This window comes from Antechinus flavipes, chromosome 4 (genome assembly GCF_016432865.1).
Source record: "Antechinus flavipes isolate AdamAnt ecotype Samford, QLD, Australia chromosome 4, AdamAnt_v2, whole genome shotgun sequence".
NCBI lineage: Eukaryota > Metazoa > Chordata > Mammalia > Dasyuromorphia > Dasyuridae > Antechinus > Antechinus flavipes.
In genome coordinates this window covers 353,205,784-353,229,777 of record NC_067401.1, presented here as the reverse complement: position 1 = coordinate 353,229,777, position 23,994 = coordinate 353,205,784, and the positions used below count along the sequence as shown (strand labels likewise).

Here is a 23,994-nt window from a genome sequence, read left to right as displayed (position 1 = left end):
TTAGTTGGCATTTTAGACAGAGGAATGTCTTGGGAATCCAGATAAATCTAGGCAAAATTAAGTTTTCCATTATTCTGTAAAGCAAATCTTCTTAAACTGTGAGTCACAATTCCATATGGGATTGCTAACTGCATATGTGTGTGTGGGTTCACAACATTTTGATTTATTATCAGTAAATATTTGATTTATATATTTTATATACCCAGGGTCATGTAAAAATTTCTTGGATGAAAAAGGGTTGTCAGTGGAAAAAGTTTAGGAAGGCCTGCTTTAGAATAATATCTAATTTCTGACCCTATCAGTGACAGCTTTGTAATATAATAGGCAAGAAAGATTCTTTAAGCTTTATGTCTTGACCTGATATTGGAGCAAAATGGGTCAAAGGAGACATCAATATCTCTTCTGATCTTAACTTTAAGCTCCAAATACAAGCTTTTGATATACCCATTTCATGAGTGGAATGCTGTTATTCCTCTGAACTGCCTTCATAGAACCCAGGATTGCTTTTCTAACACTGTTTTCTGGTGTAGTCTCTAGCTTGTTTTAAATGCAGTCATAGGTTTCCCTTGGATTGTGATTGATGTTTTAAATGCTCTGCCCCATCCATGTTACAAAAACAAAATTTTTACTGAAGTCGGTGAGAAATTGTGCTTTTGTGAGAAGTATGGGATCAGGTTTGAAGAAATACTTAAAAAAAAAAAAGCAGCACAGAAAAACTTGAAGAAAAAAATGACTCAGAAAAATGAAATTGTTTAGATAATAAATCTCTCCTACCTGCAGTAGAAAGTATTTTCTTACACATTTCTATCAGCAAGGCTTTCAGTGTAGCTTTTTTTCTTTTAAATCTAACTTGTCATGAAGACTCCATCGTATATATTAATCTATACTTTGCTTAATATTTAATGATTTATGTATGTTTATATTGATAGTTAAAATTAATTCCAGAAATTTACATAACATTTGTAAGGAGGGAAAAATATTTTTCCCCAATTATTTTCAAGTTGGCTTTCCCCCCCATCTTGAAATTCCTAAAAATTAGTATCTAGTAATTGAGTGACAAAAAAAAAAATTGTAGGCAAAACTTGTCATATCTGTCATTACCTGTACTTTAGTTATTACAAGGGTCCTCAAACTGTGGCCCGCGGGCCAGATGTGTCAGCTGAGGACGATTATCCCCCTCACTCAGGGCTATGAAGTTTCTTTATTTAAAGGCCCACAGAACAAAGTTTTTGTTTTAACGATAGCCCGGCCCTCCAACAGTCTGAGGGACAGTGAACTAGCCCCCTATTTAAAAAGATCGAGGACTCCTATTAGAAAGTGGTATTGAAAATGGTGTGTAATTAATTGTGCCACAAAATAAGTTAGGATGAGCTTTTTCATGGAAGGTCTTATCTTAATGTAGCATAGTTTTGTACTCAGATTCAGTTCTATTGATGGCAATAAATGGCCTGGTAGTTAAAATGGTAATCTAATGCTCTTAGTAAATTTGGACTTTTTTCTAAAAGTTTTTTTGAAATCCTTTAATTTCACAATTTTATGAAACCTGATAGCTATCCTACTTTTGAGGAGGCTAGAATTTACAGTAGATAACCTGAGTTTAAATATAGTCTCAAATATTTCTTATCTATGTGACTTTAGCCTCAGTTTTCCTATCTCTAAAATGGGAAAAATAATAGTACCTACCTGCAATGATTGTTGTGAGGATCAAATAAGATAATATAAATAAAATGTTTTGTAAAAGTTAATTTGTGTTTTTTATTATGTAAACACCATATAAATGCTAGTTGTGTTTATTATAATATTTATTATAAGTGACTGAAAACCTTAGTACAGTCTGTGGATTGAAACTGAGACTTACCTGATTGTCACTTGGTTTATGCTACAGTTTGTCATGGCACAAACTGTTTCACCTTATAGGATAGAGTGTTTTAAAGGGTAAAAAACTGAGTAAGTAGACTACTTTAATATCAAATATTTTTATTACTTCTTTATGATACTATGTTAAATCACAATCTTTTTATCATATAAGTATATTGCCTCTGTGTGTTAGTCCATATGTTTGATAAGCATAGATACAGTACACTGTGCTAAGTACTGAATGGAAGGGGATACAAAAATATGTAAGATATAGGATTCCTCAATGAGCTTATTTACTCACAAGTATTATGGTGGTAGACTTGATATTCTAGGTAACTAATTAGATAATGTGAATGGTAAGGGGAAAAATCAGAGAATAACAAAAATCTTTATTGAGTGACTGAAAAATATCAGTACTACTGACAGAACTAGGCAAATAGGGAGAATGACTCAATTTTGATGGGAAAAAATGAATAAATATAATTATCCCTTCCATATTGGGACTTCCCTAATTGCAGTCTCTGCATATTATAGGTTGATATAAGAAAGTGGAATTTGGGGGGAGATTTGCAGAAACTGCAGAATATACCCAAAGGCCAGCAGATGACAGAAAAAGTTTACTCAGAATGCATAAAATATATGTATAGTATTGTGTATCAATCCAAATTTTACAATAAAATACTAAAAATCCACAATAAAAGACAAAAGAAAACAATTTAGACTTCTAGTACAAAGGGAGTAACAAAAGATTTTATGCCTATTTTTCAGATTGTGGGAGCACTGTACCCGAACTCCTGGTCCCCTAAACCCCACAAGATAGAAGGAATAACTGTACACACATTTCTCAACTGTTATACAGTATGCTGACTATAAGTCAATCACTAGATATGTGTCTATATAGAGAATTTTAGGGATTGTGAGGGAGGAACATATACATATTTATATACATATAGATATATGTGTGTATTTTTACATTCTCTCTCTCCATACACACACACACACACACACACACACACACACACACACACAAAAAAAAAAAAAAACACACGAGTGAGGGAAGAAAGAAGAGGAGAGAGAGTGTCCAAAAACTCTTGACTGAAAAAACATTGACTTAGCAAGCAGGTCCCTATCTCCTTGCACTGGAGCTCATTTTTCGATTTCCTCACCCTTGCTTTGTCTGTCAGTTGCATGACTAGTCTTCCCTCAAATCCAGTTGCACTTAAAATTTTGCTATGTAACACCAGTGCTATATTGTAAAAATGACTAATAATGAAAGGAAGTATATGATAAATATCAAGGGAACAGTACTTACTATTAAGAGCTATAGGTTCAGAGGAGAGGAAAGATACTGGGATGGTAGTGGTTTCAGAAGTCATCCACATGTATGAATCTTTGCTACTTTCCAGGAGAATGAGGATATTCTTTTACTCTGAATAGCCTGATTCCTAACCGCATTCAGTCCTAGAGGAAACTGACCTCACTTTGTGCACCTTTTCCCCCATATTCCTTTGTTCTTTATATACTTTATATGTGGGAAGTGTGTGTGTATGTATGTGTATGTGTGTGTCATATAAAGTTCACTGTGCTAAGAGGTACAAGAGAGAAGCCCTGCCCTTAAGGAACTTATAAGAGGAAAAGACAACACACAAAAGGAAGCTCAAAAGTGGGAAGATAAGATGTACGGTACCTAGAACATACACAACACAAGAGTTGGAACTAGTTCATCAGGTAAGAAATGATTAGATTAGGTTTACAAGAGCTATTTCTTCCATACCAAAGAAACACTTAGAACACAATCGACTTTACTGTTCCTCATAAACGTTGATCAGTGTGTTTATCCTTGAGAAATAATAAGTTGCCTTTGTTAGCTTTGAGCAAAGGATTTATTAAAATGGTATAACAAAAATAGTTAAAGAAAAAAATGCCTTTCCTTTTCTCAAAGTAGAGCACAATCTGTTCTTGTCTTGTACACATAAGTTTCATGGGAATCAAACTTGGATCACAGTAGTAATGAGGTACACATTTGAGAAAACATATGTGGCCAAAGGACTGACTCCAAACAAATTTTCTTTGAGTATCCTTTTTGTCTTTTACAGTATTCTCACCAGACTTTGCTCTGGTATTTCTGCTACGCCCTAAGTTTCTGTCTTTTTAGAGTTCATGACCAGTCTACTTTCTTCAAAGGTCCCATTCTCAGAAGCCAACATTGTCCCCATGTAACTGTCTTTTGTCATGTCTGTGATGCCATTTCCAATGGCGTCATTGACCACAGTAGGAGACAATTGTTACTGCTTCTGGTTTGGTTATACTGAATTTATCCTATTGCTTGGATACTTCCTCCTTAGTATACTCATTCACCTAAAAATAATAAATAATGAATACAAAAGAAACCAAGGTGCCATTTACTCAAGGATATGAATGATATGAAGCCAACAGATAGATAAATGTGGCCAAGTGCTTCCTCCTCTTTACTCCCAAGCAATTTTTAAAGTTTATCCTATTCAACATCGAAAGGGAAAAGAGTGTGACAGACAGGTGGTATTTTTTGCATGCACATTCAGCACACACTTGGCACTCGCACATACAGAAACCATGAATGGTGAATTACGTCTTTTTCACATAGGTTCTCTTCATTCAGTTTCTCCTATACTCTATATGCACATTTGGAAAAATACAGTATGAGTCTTTACAGAAATATGTTATGCTAACTTTTCTTACTCTACCTTCTTAATATGTAGCTTTTTCTAATTTCTGTTTAAGATTAGCTGGCTAAAATGATTCTTAGTTGATAATCTTGGGAGGAACCATATTAATAGAGGGTTCAAGCCAATGGCATAAAACCATCCTGATTCTTAAGGAGCAGGTACCCCTAAAATCCTGAGAGGGAGCTACAATCTCGCTATAAGGACTGATGCTTCTCTGTGAGAATATTAGGATTCTTAGAGTATAAGCATTACTGCAAAAGAAAAATGAATTTTGGATAATAGTAATAATTATAGATAGATAGATAGATAGATAGATAGATAGATAGATAGATAGATAGATAGATAAATAGATAGATAAATATAGTACTTTAGTTTCTATCTTCACAACAACTCTGGAAGGGAAGTCCTATTCTCATCTCTCTTATACTGATGAGGAAACTGAAGCAAACTGTGAATAAGTAATTTGCCCAAAATCACACAGTATTTGAGGCAAAATTTGAACTCAGGTATTCCTGACTTCAAGTGCAATATTCTGTATGCATCTCACTGTCTTATAAAATGTTTTATGATCTAACCATTGCATTTATATTCTAATTGTTATTTTAACTATTTGTGTAAATTTATCTTGTATCATTTACTACATATTTTATTCATTTCAGTGTTGGCATCACAAAATACCAGAAATAAAAAAAGTATTCCTGTAGTATGTTAACAATGGAAACATTTGTCAGAAAAAACTTAAATTCCAAGGTAGTTGTTCTAGGTGGCAAAAGAATGAGTTAATTCCAATTTTTTAATCTGCAAAATTAACATAACAGTACATAATTCTCACAGCTGAAGATTAATGAGTGACTATATGTATAGTGCTTTGCATTTCAAGAGATACATAAATGCTAGTTGTTGTTGCTGCTGTTGCTGTAATTGTTATCATAGTTTTGATAGATTGAATTCAGATGATCATGCAAAGCAACCAGACAAAAATTGTTTTATGTTCATTAAAAATAATTTGGGAATTCAACATTGAACACTAGAAATAAAACTTTTTGGAATAGTTTAATATTGTCTATGTCCTATGTAAAAGTAAAATTAATCAGTTTTATATTTGGAAAATTATGCCACTCTTGAGTAAGCTCAAATAAGAGTAAAACTATTGTCAAGAGAAAACATTTTAAAAGAAAAGATAACTTTACTTGTATCTATTGAGGATTTCAGAGTTGGAATTCTTGAAGAGAGTTTAATTGAGATGTCTGACAAACATGCCAATATAATAGACACAGCATCATCCCTTACAGCCTGTTAGTACAATTAGGATAAATGCCAACCAAATGGGGAGTATAGAACCAGACATAAAGTAGGCTAATGCAGAATTGACTGGTAAGAAAAGACTAACTCAATTCTTCCTGTGGGAAAAAAAAATGATGAAAGTAACTATAACAAAATTTATTAATTCAGATTTGGCTGCCCTGAAATTAATGATTTTATACTTGTATAATGAAACTTAGCTTTTCATTGCCTGCTGTAGGGTTTGGGGAAGGAATTGCAGAAATAGCCCATTAATATGTAACTTCTACTCTCAGGGTATGATTGTGGATTTTCAAAACCATTATTAATATTAGATCTTCCTCTTAATTTGTATATCTTTTGATTAAATGGGAACTAATTAGGACTAGTTCTGACTTTCCCATTTTTTTGGTGGGGGGGGCATGGTTTTTTGAAAACTTTGCTTTGAACACTTGAATGGATTAATTATTTTTCTACTTAACGTATCTGGGGGAAAAAAACTTGTAATTCTTCAAGATTTATATTTCTTTTTGTTAAAATACATTTTTTTTTGTTTTGTTTTTTACTGCTGAGGCAATTAGAGTTTAGTGACTTGCCCAGGGTTACACATCCAGGAAGTGTTACGTGTCTGAGGCCATTTTTTAATTCAGGTCCTCCTGACTTCAGAGCTGGTGCTCTATCCACTACACAAACTAGCTGCTCTGTTAAAATACATTTTAATGCTATAATTTGTTTTTATATTACATTTCTCACTGTATCATACTTACTTCTCCCACACAGAGAGCAATTCCTTACTGTACAAAGAGGCATGGGAAAGAGAAAAAAGCAAAAAACAAAACAGAAAAAAATAAGTGAACACAGCATGTGTCAATTTACATTATCTCTCTTTAGTAGTTTTCTAGATGCAGATGGCATTTTCAGTCCAAAGTCTATTGGGATTGCTTTGGCTCACTGAACCACTGATAAGAACCAAGTCTTTCATATTTGATCATTGCATGTTCTTGCTGTTGTTGTGTACAATATATTCTTGCTTCTGCTTGTTTTGCTCAGCAACAGTTTATGTAAATCTTTGTAGGCCTTTCTAAAATGTTTGTTCATCATTTTTTATAGAAGAATAATATTCCATTACCTTCATATACCACAACTTGATTAGCCTTTCCTCAAATTATGACGATCTACTCATTTTCTAATTCTTTGCTACCACAAAAAGAGCTGCTACAAACATTTTTGCACATATGGGTCCTTTCTCCTCCTTTATGATTTCCTTGGGATACAGACCCAGTAATGCCACTGCTGAGTCAAAAGGTATGCAGCACAGTTTTATAGCCCTTTGGGCATAGTTACAAATAGCTCTCTAGAATAGTTGGATCATTTCACAACTCTAACAACCCTTAGTATCCCAGTTTTCCCACATCCCCTCCAACATTTATCAAATTTTCCTGTCATTTTAGTTAATCTGAGAGGTGTAAACTGGTACCATGATACTATACCTATCTTTTGATATGGATTTTGGTCCTATATTTGTTACTTGTTTTTTCTTAGATAGTAAGGCCTTATCAGAGATACTTGACACAAAGATCGTTTACTCAAGTCAGTTGTTCCCTTTCCTATTCTAGATGTTTAGTTAAATATCCTTGACTCTCAATTCTAACAGAAGATTTTATTAGATAACTTCTGGGATCCCTTCCTGTTCTAGAACTGTGATTCTGTATTCTAGTTTATCTTTAAAAATTGCCTATATACTTTGTATGTTTAAGAATTCACTTCATAACCATAGTTGTGAAAAGTATACACACAATTATATATGTGTGTGTATACACACATATGTGTATTATATACATATTTGCATATATATGTGTGTGTGTATACTTGCATATCTATATATCAATTATCTGTGTAGATATGGTCTACTGATCTTATAATTTTTGTGATTATTTAATATTAAATTCACCTATTTGAATTTTTTCTGGCATGAGGTATGAGTTGTTTATTTAAACTTAATTTCTAATAGTCTGCTTTCTAGTTTTCCCCAATGATTCTTGCCTATTATGGAGTCATTTCTGGTATAATTTAGGTCAAGGTCATCAAATTTGGCAAATATAGAATTAAGAGGAGGGGAGGGAAACAATTATTTATAATAGATTTGTGGGAGAATTTTGTCACATTTTAAAAGAATTAATACTTGTATGCATTATTCTCAAAGATTGAGAAAGAAATCTTTTTTTGAACTCAATCTTTTTCATATTGAAAATCTTCATCCTGACTGCAGAATTTATTTGATCCTGGAATTTTAAATTTAATTGCTATATAATTTAGAATATAAAGCATAGTTTGGTTTTTTGTTTTTGTTTTGAAGTGTGGCTTATTTGAATAGTACTTTATTCTGTGCAGCCCAACATTTTTATATTGTTCCTTTCTATATGGTATTCAGGTTTTGGGTCTGTTTTGTTATTTGTCATGTTATTTTAGGAGGGAATGATTCTTAAACTCTACTTGTATATATTATCTTTGAGGTCAATGACTGAATTTCTTATTTCTGCATCAAGAGCCAAACATGTCTTTTGTAAAAAAAAGAGTTTTATAATGATAGAGAAGAAAAAATTATCTTAATTTAGATTAAGATTTTGAATGTATTTTCTATATTTAAGTTGGTCATGAAACATCTGATAATTAATGGCAATTCAGGAAAATAATGAGAAATTATGATAACTTTCTGATTTTTTTTTTTTTAAGAAATCAGCTTAGTTCTTCCATGATTTTTACTTATAGAGCATTTTTTCTTAACAAGGTTATGAGAATTATGGAATTGGTAGGGAAGTTAGATATTATGTAGATTGTCCCCTTTGTTTTACAGATGAGGAAACTGAGGCCCAGACTATGTGGTATCTACAAGTAGTTTTAAGCATCTTGCTCATGATCATATAAATTATAAATTGTTTAGCTGGGTTTTAAGCTCAGGTCTTTTGATGCCAAACCTATTGTCATTGTTTTCTTTTCATAAAGCTGTTTGGCAAAGTACCATCCAATGAAATTCACCTTATCTTTAAGATGCTTCCATTAAAAACTATATTTTTGTCAAAAATGTAATTTTTTTTTGCAAAACCTTTTTGTAAAAAAAAATGCTAGCATGCACTTAAAATTGCATTATAATTATATATATAATTATATATATTTTATATATTATAAATGAAAATTTATAAATTATATTATTTATATAATTATATATGAAATTTATAATTTTAATTTATAATTATAAATGAAAATTGTATTCTTAAATTATGATTTATTAACTTTAGGATACACTTTTTTTCTGTTACCTTTGACAAATTAATTGTAATTGGCACAAGCTAATTGGAAATACTTTCTTTAGAAATAGAAACAAGGAAAGAGGACTTATCTCTTTTGTTTCTTAACTGATGTTTCTCTTTACTGCTTTGCCTAATAATTGTCCTCAGGGAGAAATTATCAAGTGATTTGAAATCTGAGTTGCTATAGAATATAATAAAAGTCAGGAGGGTTTTAAAGATAGTTGTATAATATAGATCACATGGAAATAATGAATTAGTTGACCCTTTTTCTTCCATCTTCACTTTTTATTTTTAAGAACAATATATTTTCTGCATTGAGCATCTGAATTTTTTGGCTTTACTAATTGGAATCTCAGTGGAATACTTTCAGTAGAAACATATGCTCAAAGCTTCAAAGTAATTATGATATCACTAAAAGCTTCATAATTACATTACTGAAACTAAATGTTAAAAAATTTGATTTTCCTTGATCCAATCATTTCAATTTAATTCTAGACTACTGTGTGATTGATTGAAGAAACATGACAGGACAAAGTCAAAGAGTGTTTACAGTACATAAAGCCTTGCACAGAAAACATCAAGATAATCTAATTATGAGCAGAAATTCATTTTAATCATTTTTTTTCTCCCCAGAGAAAGAGGTTTGGTTTTAAAATTTATTTTTTTTCTTGCTTGGTTTCTATGTTAGTGATCCATCCCTACTATATGTGAAGCATCATGGTGAATATTTTTGATTTGTTTTTCTATCTCAGAGAAAAAAATTGCTTGGAGTAACTGAAGACCCTCTATAATTCTTTTAAAAAGCCTGCAGTTGAATTTTACTCATGGGAATCTGGAAAGTAGTCCTTTTTCTTTCTTTTTTTGAAAATGAATAAAAGCCATTTGCTTTTTTTAAAAAGTGGTTTGGTACAGTTTTGAATCTTCTTTTTAAAATAGGCAAACACTTATCAGTGTATTTGTGTAATATATTCTAGCTTCACTTAATTAAATAACATCACAACCACTGACTTGTCAGAACATGTCATTTGAATTGTGAAGAAATAAAGCATTGTGAATAAATGCTTGTGCTTTATTTTTTACATTACATCATGGAGAATGAAGAAATAATCCCTCAAATTCAAGATTATAAGTGTCCTAATGTGGAAACAGCACAATCTTCTTATATCTTAAATTTCTTACTCATCCTCCAAAATACTTTGTTAGCCAGTGACACTGGTCTTTTCATTCTTCCTCTAACAAGTCATCTCTTCCTCTGTCAGCATTTTTGCTGGTTGTCCTCTATTCCTGTAATGTTCTTTCCTCTCAGTTCTGCCTCTCGGCTTAGCTGGCTTTCTTCAAGTTCCAGCCAACATTTTGATTTCCACAGAAAACCTTTTCCTATCTCCCTTAATTCTAGAGCTTTCCCTCCACTAATTATTTCTGATGAAATTTGCATATAGTTTGTTGTACATTGTTGTCTCCAACATTGGAATGTGAGCTGCTTGAGAATAGTGATTATTTCTTGTTTTTCTTTGTTCAGCACTTAGCTTAGTATCTGATGCATAGTAGGAGCTGTTAATAAATGTTTATTGCCTGACACAAATAGCAAAGCCTTCCCTAGTTTTTTAAAATGATTTTTTTAAATGAAAAAGCATTTATTTTCTCTCTTTCCAGGAAGGGACAAAAGGAGGAGAAAAGTAAAACCCTTGTCATATTCATATCCAAACAAAACAAATTTCCACATTAGCCATGTCAAAATGTACTTGTCTCATTCTACATATTGAGGTGATGCTTTCTCAGATAATTGATAACATTCTTCATTGTTTCTACTTGAACTCATAAGAAGTCATTGAATTGATCAGAGATCTTAAGCCTTTCAAAGTTCTTCCTCTTAACAGTGTTTTCTGATAAAATTTTTGATTCTGTTCATTTTAGTTTGCATCAGTTCATATATGTCATCCTGAGTTTTGTCTGAAATGTTTGTTTTATCATCTCTTGTGACACAATATTTCGTTACATATTATTCCATAAATTGGTCGGCCATTACCCAAATGATGGGATAGCCATTAATTTCCAACATCTATTTTAAGTACATATTCTCCCAATCAATGCCTTTCAAAACACTTAATTTAAAATATTTACTATTGCACTAGGGTTTTGTTGGGACAGTTATAAAACAAAAGCAAGGGAATATAGTTAGCAGCCTTGATCCTGCATTGGCATCTACATATTTTCTGAAACAGCCTTAATTTTTAGGTCCCTGGGGATGATGCATGTACTTTAGCAGGTGAGCAAGAGTCGCTGGATTAGGAAGCACAGATTAATGTTTAATTTAGCTGGAGGGCTACTAATATTGATACAATTGTATACCTTTTTTTACATGAAATATTGAACAATTTTGACTAATGAAAGTTTTAGTTAAGCTGAATTCTAATTCAAAGTTTTTATGACAATTGAACTGAGAACTGAACCAGGTTTGTAGTAGTTTCTATATCCATTTGTTCTTTGTGTACATTACCATGAAATCATTTTAGTTGCTATGATCCCATATTGCTACCAATCTTTCCTATATTTTGTGTGGATAAGGGTTTTACTTTGTGGTGATAACCACAATTTTCTGAATCTGAAAGTTGAAATTTAATTCTGATTAGCTCATAATGCAAACATATCTTCTATCATTTAATCTACAATTATTTTTCTTAGAGATCAATTCTAAGAAGATGAGAAAAGTGAGTTAATAGTAAAATTCAGTGGCCTTTATATTTGAAGGTTAGAATTTAAATATACTCTATCAGAGTTATCATAGATTATCAGAGTTAGACCAGGAAATTTAGTGGTGGTAGGAAGTGAGGAAGAGAAATGAGCTATAATACCAAAGGAATGGGATTATGTCAGTACAGAAGCCAAGTCAAAGAAAGATGAGCACATAGTCTGATGGAGACAAGCACAAACCAGCAATTGAGGTTGGCAGAATTTATATATATATATATATATATATATATATTTGTGTGTGTGTGTGAATGAAGCTAAGGCAAAGTGGGCAAGTTGTACAGTTGTATATACTTTGACCTCTGCTTCTGAAGCATGATGGCTACATTTTTTAAGCTTCTTAAGGCACTTAATATTCTGGAATTCAAGAAGTGGACAAATCTTGGCTTCAGGAAGGAAGTTGTCCTGATTATTAGCCTCTCCTTATACAACACAGAATAAGTTTTATTTCTGTATTTTGGGTTCAGTAAATTAATTTGACAGTAGACCCAAGAAAAGGTTTATTTTTTCCCTTCATAATCTGCCTGGTTGATGTCATTATTCTATTAGATTCTTTTCTAAATATAAAATCTATAACAAGTGTGATGAAAAGCATTTCGATTAAATTTTATTTTATTCCATCATTTTTCTTACTTGGAATCTTATTTCTGATTAATTAGCCATCCCGTATAATCAGAGTACACATTGAAATGGCAAAAGAAGCTAAAAACTTTTTTTTTACTTACCACAATTTTCTTCAAAATTATCTTGTTGAAAGTAAATAGTCCATCTTGTTTACTCTTTCACATGGTAAAACTACTAAGGGAGTTGTGTGACTGAGATGGGCTGCATTCACACAATAGGGCTGTAGGCCCTAAGCAAGATGAGTGCAGTCTGTTTCTTCTGTTTCTAATAAAGGAGGAGAAGAGTTCATTCATTTGCTTTCTTAATTCATTCTCTGGATTTTATGCCTTTCTTTGTCATATTGGCAACTTGCCAACTGCCTTTTTTTTATGCAGATAAAATGAAAATACATTATAAACACATTTAAATATCAAGCCACTGCAATAAAATAGCATTTATACTTTTTCAAATTGTAGCATGGAATGTTATCTGCTTGACTTCTGTTCCCTAACTAGATCCAGAGGAGATACTTGAAAAAGTTGTTTTACTGATGCCCAGTTCTGAGAATAAGCAGAAGAGTTCAGAAAAATGCTAAAATCAGCGAGAATCATTTAGCTAAGCACTATACAACTTGAGAATTTCTAGCAGCAATGACTTCCTCTGTTTCCTTATTATCTCCTTTTAGTTCTTGCAGAATAATAAAGCAGTGGTTTTTTAAAAAATCATATCTTCTTGGACTAGAAAAAAGATATTGAGAAGTGGAATTGTTTTGGACATGTTGGAAAATAAAGTTAAAGTGTGTTTGTCAGTGTTAGTGTAAGTTTAAGTGTCAGAGTTAGGAAATATTAAGAAAAAATTTTAAAGTAGTCATGTCAAAAGTAAAAAACTATATTCCTAATGTTTTAGATTTTTATACATTAAGAAATATTGAAATCTTTTTAACAACGTGTAGAACTGATAGCTGTATGAACCATTCTCAGTGGTGTCGTCCTTAAATACAAGGTGTTCCAAAAATATCAGGGCAGAATTAAATTTTGTATAGTTTATCATTGCACTAAATCTTTTAGAACAACCAATACAGATTAAAAATCTGCTTTAACCACAAGGTATAGTACTATAAAATTATATTTTTGTTTACCTTTAAATAGTAGAGTATTGAATGCAAAAGATTAAATCAATATATCTGTACTGAAAGGTCAAGCGTATTTCTGTAGAAAAGAAAATATAAAAGTTTTTCTTTGCAATATTAACTAGCATATTATTTCAAGCCACTGAACATTGTATACTAACTACTTTATGGCTACCTTAAATATTATTTTCCAGTTGATCCAGTTAAATTTTGCTTTTGAAACTTTAGCTTTGACTTCCCATGAATTTGGGGTATTTTCAAATTTAACTTGAAAACTGTATACAGCATGCCAATCTGATTACATGCTATGGTGTATCTCTGAAAATTATTTATTAGAATTGCTCATTTAAGGAGTTAAAAATATTTCATTTGTCAACACTGAGATAATGATGCACTATTAATTCTCATGTCATTTCAAAAAGTGCTATTTTAAAACTATTCATTTCATCAGTTCTGAGAACAAGGATAAAGTAGACAGCCTGCTGTAAACCAATTTAAGATGTGATTGCACTGCTTTATTCCTGCAATGCACGAATCAGAAAGTTGATTTAATATGAATGCAGCTTTTGAAATCTTCCTTACCTCATTTTTAGAGATGAATATGATTAGGCAACCTTGAGAGGACAAAAGAACCCATGTCGAAGAAGGGAACTTTTTGCAGAAGCCAGGTTGGGGGCAGAAGGAGGCTGAGATTGAAGATTAAGAAACAGTCATTTTCTTTGTGCATTTGTTCTAGCTATGCTTTCTGTATAGGATTAGCTGGAAATTTAAGACTTCTCAAGAACTTCATTAACAATGACCTCCTATGGAGGAACTATGTGAATTTTTTTTTAATTGAGAAGATTTTGTTACTTAACTATTTGAAATTGCTTTTTAACCAACAATTTTAAATTAGCCAAGAAAATAAAAATATCATGATAAGCATTTTAGAAACATTGCTTTCACTGTACTGCCAAGCTCATATCTAACTTTCAATTCAATAATATACAGAATTTATATAAAATAAATACAAGACAATTTGATTTGTGTATTTGGTTAAATATTTTTGTTAGTTTGTCTTTGTAACCAATGATCTCCAAGGATTGTATTCATTTTTAGCTCCAGAGGCAGATAGTTCCACTTTTTACCTAGTGGTGTTAAGATTTCTCCCTACTTCAAATCCAAATTTCTGCAACTCTGTAGAATCAAACCGAACATGCTAGACCTTCAAGTATTTAAAAACAGCTATCATCCCTCCTGAGTTATAATGTCTACAAAATAATTAATAATTCCTGTTTTTTCACTGGATCCTAACATTATCTCAAAGCCTCTCATCATCCTCTTGACCTTTGTTTGGATACTTTCCATCATATCAATTATGTCCCTTCCTAAATATTAGCGCCTAGAATTGAATACATTATGTTAAGTAGTCTGACTAGGTCTGAGAACAGTACTAACACCACCCTAATACAGGATACTATATTTCTCAATGTAGCCAGAGAAAAAAGTAGTTTTTTTTGTGTATCATGTCACTATTGACTCATATTGAACCTGTCATTCACTAAATGTCTCTTTTTTTCCCAGAAGGTAGCAGTCTAAACACAATTTGTCTATTTCTGAAACTATTTTTAACTCAAGACTAATCAAGAGTATGTAATAAAAGGTGAATACAAAAAAGTGGAGATTGTTTTGTGTAAATAATGTCAGGCAAATATAAAAATATGTTTTAAAGAATATATTATTTAAATATATTTAAAATATATTAGATTACTTTCTGTTTGGGGGAAGAGGAGAGATAAGGAAAAGAGGGTGAAAAAAATTTTTGAGGTAGAAAAAGCCTATCCCCAGGATAGGCTTACATCTTTTGGAATGCAAATTCTTACAAAAACAAATGTTGAAAACTAACTTTTCATATATTTGGAAAAATAAAATAATATTGAAAAAAATTCAAAGGAAAATAAATAAATATTTTTAGCAATACTAAAAATCAAAAGGAACTGAGACTTCCCAGAAAAGCTTAGAACATCCTCCTCAAAAAGAATTTTTTTTTTAGTTTTAGGGAGCAAAGAAAGGTCAAAGAAGGGAATACTACTTAGGGTATGGAACAATAGTAGCCAATCTTCAGTCCTTCAGGTAGCAAGGTGGTACATCGTAACGTGTATAGAATTCTGAATCTGGAAGTCCAGAAGACCTCACTTTATATTTGACCTCTGACACTAGCAGTTATTATCTTGGTCAAATTACTCAACCTGTTTGCTTCAGTTTTCTCATCTGTAAAATGGGGATGATGTTAACACTCACCTCCCAGGGTTCGAATAAGATAATAGCATATCACAATGCCTGCGACATAGTAGGCACTCTATAAATGCTATGTGTTATTTTCATATTTTCAGCTGAGCCTGAAAATGATAAACAGTAGTTGGAAGCTTAAAAGAAACAAATTTGTACACTTTACACAATATTCTCAGTATATTTACATTACTTATTCTAGAAATATATAGATTTTTTTCATTTGCTTATTTAAAGTTTTGTTTGCTTTTTATTCACACCCATACTTTCTGCCAAATCTATAGTGTTTTTAACTTGAAAGGATTTTATGTAGTAACTAAATGGTGAGTTTTTGAGAGGCAAGATGGTGGAGTAGGCAGTAAATTGCTGAACTCTTCTATATTCACCATTCAACATCAATAATGCCCTGAAACAAGTCTCAGAACAACAGAGCCAGCAAAAAGATGGAGTAAAACAATTTTTAGCCCAAGAAACTTGGGAGATCAAAAAGAAATACCTATGTCATTGGGGCAAAAGGGATATGCAGTCTAGGATAGCAAATATCCTACTAAGCTATCAGCAAGCCCCACTTCAGGAAGCCAGTGAGGATTCCTAAACCAGTGCAGTAGAGCATGCAGATCCCAACACCCAGTCAATCCCTTATGTGCTTCTGCATAGCAAGAGGAATGGACAAAATGAATTTCTGAGAGTCTCCTGGTGCTTCAGTATAGCCTCAGAGAAATGCAAAGAAAGGAACCAGTTTTAGACCCCAGGCTCAGCACTGGATTAGCTGTCAGGCCTCTCCAATCTCCAGTAACACCAGCCACCCCCTCAGCACAGAACCAGACACAAAGGTCTTCTGTGGTCGTTAGGTGCAGCATCAGATAAATAGCTGGGGCTTGGAGCCCTGGCATAAGAAGCCTGAGACAGTGCTCCTTTATTCCCCAGGAGCAGAGTTTAAATTAAAAATAAAAGGAAAAGGTCAAAAAGATGAGCAAAAAAACAAAAAGTAAATATGACCACAGAAGATTTTAGTGTGGTGACAGGAAAGATCAAAGCAATATTCAGAAAAGGACAATATCAAAACCTATGGGCAAAACTGGAAAGAAAATTAGGAAGTGGTCTCAAGGCCAGAGATAACTCATTGTAAAAAGGAAATTAAAAATCATACTGGAGAGGTAAAGGAAAAATTGGGGAAAGAAATGAATGATGCAAAATTATGAAAAAAAGCAAATGAGAAAAAGAAAACTACTTAAAAAGCACAACTGACCAAAGGGAAAAAGAAGTATAAAAGCTGAGGAAAACAAAACAACTCTTTAAAAGTTAGAACTGAGCAAGTAGAAGCTAATACAAACATTAAGAATCACTCAAAATCAAATGGATGAAAAAATAGAAGGAAATGAAAAATATTTACACTTCATTGGAAAAACTGAGCTGAAAACTAGATCCACAAGATATGTCCGAATTATTGGACTACCTGAAAGCCATAATTAAAAGAAGAACCTGGGCAGAATCAAGAAATTATTAAGGAAAATTGCTTTGATATCCTGGAACCACAGTGCAAAAGAAGCATTGAAAAAACTCTACCAATCACCTCAAGAAAGAGAACCCCAAATAAAAACTTCAAAAACATTATAGCCAAATTATTATTATATTAATTAATTATATATGTCATATATAATTATATAAAATAATATTAATTATAATAATTAATATTAAGGAGAAAGTATTGCAAATGGTCAGATAAACAATTCTTGGCAACTGCAAAATTAAAAGGATTGGAAGTCATGGAACAGAATACTCTAGAAGGCAAAGGAACTTGGATTGCAATCAAGAATCACTCACCTGGTGAAACTGAATATAACACTTTGAAGGAAAAAAATGGTTTTTCAATGAAATAGAAAGATCTCTAGTTTTCATAATGAGATCAGAATTGAACAACAACAAAAAAATTGGTCAACAATATCAAGACCAAAGAAAAGGCTAAAAAAGAAGAAGGAAAACAAAACATAAGGGAGTCAGTAGAGTTAAACTATTTACATACCTATATGGGATAGTGCTACATGTAATTCTTAAAAAATTGTACCTCTAATAGTAAAACTACAAGGAATACATGCATATACATACATATATAATACTACACATACTACACATACTACAGAGGGTATGGGTATTAACTGAATTTGAGGGAATGACATAAAAATAGCTAAGGAATAAGAAAGAAGCATACAAAGGGAGCAAAAAGGGAAAGGTAGAATTGGGTAAAGCACAAAAAACCTATTACAGAAGGGGAAGATGGGAGAGTGGGAAATGGGTATCACTTGTATCTTACAGCTCAAAGAGGGAATATGATAACATAATTAGTTGAATATAGAAATCTATTTTACGCAACAGGGAAGAAGGAATGCAGGAGGAGAGGAGATTGAATAAAGGGAGGAATTAGAACTAACATAAGAGAAGTCAGATCAAAGGAGGTGGTAGACAAAAACAAAACACTGGTAAGAAGGAAAGGATGAAAGGAGAAAAAGAACCAACAGGAAAAATGGAATGGAGGGAAATACATAGTAACTGAATGTGAATGGGATGAACTCTCTCATAAAGTAGTAGGGGAGAGTATAGTGAATGAAAAAATAGAATCCTACAATATTTTTACAAAAAAGTCCACTTGAAGAGAATACATACAGAGAATGAAGACCTGGAACAGAATCTGAAGTAAAGGAATCTAAAGTTAAAAAAAAAAAAAAAGCAGTAATAGCCATCCTGATCTCAAAGCAAAGGCAAAAATAAATTAAAAGAGATGAGAAAACAACTTGCTGAAAGGTACCATATCAATACTAAACATATATGTACTAAGTGACATAGCATCCAAATTCTTGGAGAAGTTAAATGAGTTATAGGTTCATGACTAAATGAGATATAGAGAATATTATGAAATACAAAATAGATTTTTTGATTATAATAAAACGCTTTTGACAAAGTCAGTTCAACCAAGATTATAAAGAAAGCAGAAAATTGGGAAACAATCTTACCAATAAATGTGTCTGGTAAATAGCTCATTTCTCAAATAGAGAACTGAGTCAAATTTATAGAGAGATCATTCCGCAATTGATAAATGGCCAAAGAATATGGACAGTCATTTTTCAGATAAAGAGATCAAAAAATCCTCCAAATAAGTTTTGATTAGAAAAATGAAAATTCAAATGACTCAGAACTACCTTACACCACCTATCAAATGCTAATATGGCAAAAATGACAAAATATGACAAAACAGGAAAATGATAATTGTTGTAGAAGATGTGGGGAAATTGGGACACATACATTATTATTAGAGTTGTGAACTGATCCAAACATTCTGGAGAACAATTTGGTACTATTCTCCAAGGGTAACCAAACTCCGATCTTGTGATACCATTAGTAAGTCTTTTATAGCAGTCTTTTTTTTTATGTTGGCAAGATATTCAAATTGAGCGGCTGTCCGTCAATTGGCAAATGACCAAACAAGTTGTGGCATATGAATGTAATAGAATGCTGTTGTGTAATAAGAAATGAACAGGCAGATTTCAGAAAAACCTAGAAAGACATGGACAAAGTAATGCAAAGAGAAATGATAACAGCAAAAAACACATTGCACACAGTGTCAGTAACATTGTGTGATGATCAGCAATGAATGATTCAGCTCTTAGCAATGTATTGGTCCAAGTACATAAAGGAATTGCTTTCACCTTCAGATGAACTAATGGATTGTGAATGTACATCAAAGAATAATTTTTTACTTTATTCTTTTTCATGTTTTTTTTTTACTTCTTTCTCATCTGTGTCATGATAGCACATATATAACATATCAAATTGCCTGCCAATTTTGGAAGAAATAGAGGAAGGAGAGAAATAAAAAATTTTGAACTCAAAATCTTAAAAATGAATGCTAAAAATTGTCTTGACATATAATTAGGAAAAAGAAAGGTCTTAAATATGGATACCAACTAATCCTTTGTACTTGCATATTGTCATATAGCCTTCAAAGTGCCTTATATGTGTTTTGCCTGTGCTCACTATGAAAAAAAGCTTGCAATATTATCCCTAATTAATAGGTATAACAACTGAGATTCATAGTTGAGATTCAAGTTGTTATTCACCCAAAGCCTCATTATGTGAGAGACAGACAGAGAGAGAGAGAAAGAGAGAAAGGATTACCTAGTTTTTTCTAAGACTTCAGATAGTGAATATAGTTTTGGAAAAGTGTAAAGACACTTTCCATTATTCTATTCTTTTCTAATAGTTGTAGTTGCAATTATCTGCTCATTGTTTTAAAAAATACTTTTAATATTTAATTTTATTTGCTCAAATTTATATTTAATATTAATTTAATTTAAATTAATTTCACAAAATTTTATATTTATTTGTATCTTGATTAGAAAGTTTGTTTTGCTTTAATCTCAAAAATAAAATCACTGGAAAGTTTTAGTGTAAATCACATTGTTTTGGTTGATAAAATGAAAAAGACAGTATTCCTTTTAATTGATAGCATTTTCTTCAGCTAAAAGACAGAACAAACCTACCTGTAGGTACAGGAAAGATTTAGCTCTTATAAAATTATTAGGTAAAGTTAATTTTCAAAAGCAATAGACATTTTATGGAATTTAAAAACATTGAGATAATAATCCTCTTGGAAGACATATTGAGACTATGTAAGCATCTTGACATGGTTTTATCATAAGGCACATCAGTGTGAGGGTTATCAGTCTATTCAAAAATGAAAGAATTTGCATAACACAGAATTAGGAATGAAGAAATGCTCTTAGATTGTTCAGGTAATGTAACTGTCACCAGTACATAAGTGATATTATCTTCCACATACTAAATGAGAGCAAAGTAGCTTGAATTTACTTGAACAACTTTATTTAAGCATTTCCAGAATGCTGTTAAATATGTGTTTAATTGATTTTTTTGTTATGACTATATCATGACTTTCACCCTCATTTATATATTGATGAAACCAAGATGTACATCTCTAGGCTCTACTTTTTTAATCCTACTCCTCTCTTCCTTTCAACTCCTCCATTTCTGTAAATCTCATCATTTTCCCATCATTCATGCTTGACTAAGACGTTATCTTTGCATCATTTCCTCTCATTCTCTACAGCCAGTCTATCAAAGGTATCTTTATGGTGATGGTGGTGTTTTGTTTTTTTACTCTTCTTACTGCCACCATATTGATTCTTCCTTATCACTATTTGCCTGTATTACTCTCTTAATTCTTCCTCCTCTGTTCATCACATAATCATTTCCACCATTGTCTACCATGATAACTTTCCTAAACCAAACTCTTATAGTATTATACTAAAAGACTTGTTATAGTCCTACTCCCTGCATATGCCAATAAAAACTACCTCACCAAGACATTCTGAAACTCAAATGAAATGCAAAATACTTTGCCAATTTTAAAGAAAAACATATATGTTAGGAATTATATCTTATAAAATTTAATATATTTTCATCTGAAAATATATATAACAATATGATAACATGTAGATAACATAAAACATACATAAGAAACATACTTATAGAATTTTATGTTTTTAAAGTATTAGTATTTTTAATGAAATGAGGTTAATAGTATTGGTAACATTTCATATGTTTAAAAAATCTTATTTCATATCAATTTTAGTGATGAGTAATATGACTATCCATTACTAATTCATTTTAGATTTTCATTAATATTTACAACTGTTGGGAGCAAATACCTGTTAAGGTGTATTTAACTTAAGTTTTGACATAATGCTAAATAAAATTTTAATTTCTATGATGCAGATTTATTGATCACTTATTTTCTAAGGGCTTTCTTTTGTTTGTTATTGCTTTTATTCTTATTTAAATGAGCAAATTGTCTCTAAATATCTTTGAGAATGCAGCATTCTTAGGAAATGACAAGCTATATTGATTTTCTTTATTCTTATTCCCTCAAGCAGAAATTATAAATATTTTCAATTTTTTCTCATTTTTACTTGCAGATCATACTGACGTGAAACAGATGGCAGGTGTGGACATAATAAGAGTGTATTGACAAATGTCAGAGTTTGACTTCACAGCTTCAGAGATAAATATAGAATTAAAAAATCAAGTAGACACTTGATCAAAAACTAGTGTGAAAGTGTATTTTTATATTTGTACATGTGAATTTAGGACTGGTTATTAAAAGGATCAGATACGGAAAATTGGATTTTTTAAAAATCTTAAATTGGTAACTGTATGAAGTAGAATATATGTATGTATATGAAGACTCTTAAAAAGTCTCTTAAAAATCCTGTTCCAAAAATATTCATTACATGCCAGATTCCTTTGATTTAACCAGTCATGCACTCAGTAAAAAATATGAGAAATTATTTAATTTATATGAAATGAATACAGATCTTTGTTTTAAGGGTCAAAACAGTTGTTACAATCTTAACTAACTAACATTTTAATGAAAAAGTTTTTCTAGTTAAAATGTTGATTCTTCATTATGGATATATTCCTATGCTTATTAGTTCAAACCAAAAATAACATGATACATATTACTATATGCCCTTTTACAAGATGATTATTCATTTAGTTTTGTCCTAGCGGTCAAGTAGACTTGGGTGAGAATGTCTTATGTGATCATAGGCAAATCATAAGACATTTTGCAATGTAAATTGTGGGGATGTTATGAGAGCATTATCAACAGTCTTTAATAACGTGATACATATAAAAGACTGCAAACCTTGAAGCTTGATAGAATTGTTAGATCTGGTGTTAAATGTTGACTCATTCCAAATTAATTTTTGACATTTAAAAAGGTCTCCCTGTCCTTTTTTCTTTTTGGCCACTATTTATGAATAAATAGGAATATGAGGATTATTTTAGAAACATGACTTAGATTTTCTTCCTTCATATTCAAGTAATGTGATTATTACTGGTTGTTGTGATAGCTACCTACCTCTGTCATTTTTTCTGGCCTATAGAATGAAAGGCGTGATGACCACATTAGCACCCTGGATATCTTAGAATCAGCCAGAGTCAAGATAAGCAAAAGTCCTGAGTCTTTAGAGGTAGGATTGAATTGGATGGAAGCAGAATCTCCACAACCTTCCTTCTCCCTCATCTACCGCCAAAGTGACTCTGGCTAGTCTTACTCTGCCCCTTAGTCCCTCCTAAAATCCTCTGTATACACCAATTATTGAGCCAACACAGGATAGTGGGAAGGGCCATTTTCCAAGCATATGTCCAATCACTAGTTAGCCTTAAGTGCTCAGCTGTCCTGACCTCAGTGCATCGACTCAAGAGTTTCAAGCTCATTATAGAAAGGAAAGATTGTGTTTAAAAAGATGATTTATAGCTGTTAACAAAATCTTAATATAAGTAGTCCATGAAAATTCTATGGTAAAACTTGTTTGCTTTTTTTCCTTGTGTTATTGGTATATTCTTGAAATTTTAAGGCCAAACTAATTTTTATGGCTCAGGATGTGTAAATCAGTTTGGAATATATTTACTAATATATGTCACTTAGGAATTCTCTGTTTATGTTATTTATTAAATAATTGATAGGCATTTTAAGGTCTCTCTTACCATGTTTTTTGGTTACCATGTTTTTTTAAATAATATTATATACTGCCTCCTTAATGCAAAGCAGACCAGGCATTAATTTTGTTTGCCTAATGTTTTTCTTTAGTTCTACCTTATATCCATCAGTGTGCTTTTAACTTCTTACAGTGATTCCTGCTCCTATTCTGCTAAATTAGGAATTTATTTGGTCTGGGAAGCATATTTGTGTTGCTTAATCCAATGAAGAGGGAAGGAAAGACCCCCAAATCCAGCTTCTACAATTATGAATTTTTAATCCCCTCAGTTTTTTTTGAAAGCAACTTCTTTTAAGAATACAAATTTCAGTTTTATCAAATGAAGAGAAGACCATTATCTTTGAAGAAGCCATATAAGTACTTTTCTAACTTATATCAACCACATTTTGTTGTGACCTTAATCATTAGCAAACATGAATGTTTTAATATGTAGAACAAGAAAAATAATTGAATAGGAAATTGAAATTATGATACATTTAGTTTTTTTTAATAAAGTATATATTTATATAAAACTTTATAAG

General features: G+C 31.7%; 1 protein-coding gene and 1 long non-coding RNA gene across 2 annotated transcripts in view; both read left to right on the top strand.

Moving 5' to 3' along the window:
* PRKN (parkin RBR E3 ubiquitin protein ligase) overlaps nt 1–23,994 on the top strand; it is a 1,934,491-nt gene that overhangs the window by 4,275 nt on the left and 1,906,222 nt on the right. The gene's annotated exons all lie outside the window — the stretch shown is intronic.
* LOC127562400 (uncharacterized) lies at nt 1,830–22,015 on the top strand. The gene is made up of 2 exons (XR_007953670.1): nt 1,830–3,585; nt 21,887–22,015. It is a non-coding gene; the product is annotated as an uncharacterized LOC127562400 (long non-coding RNA).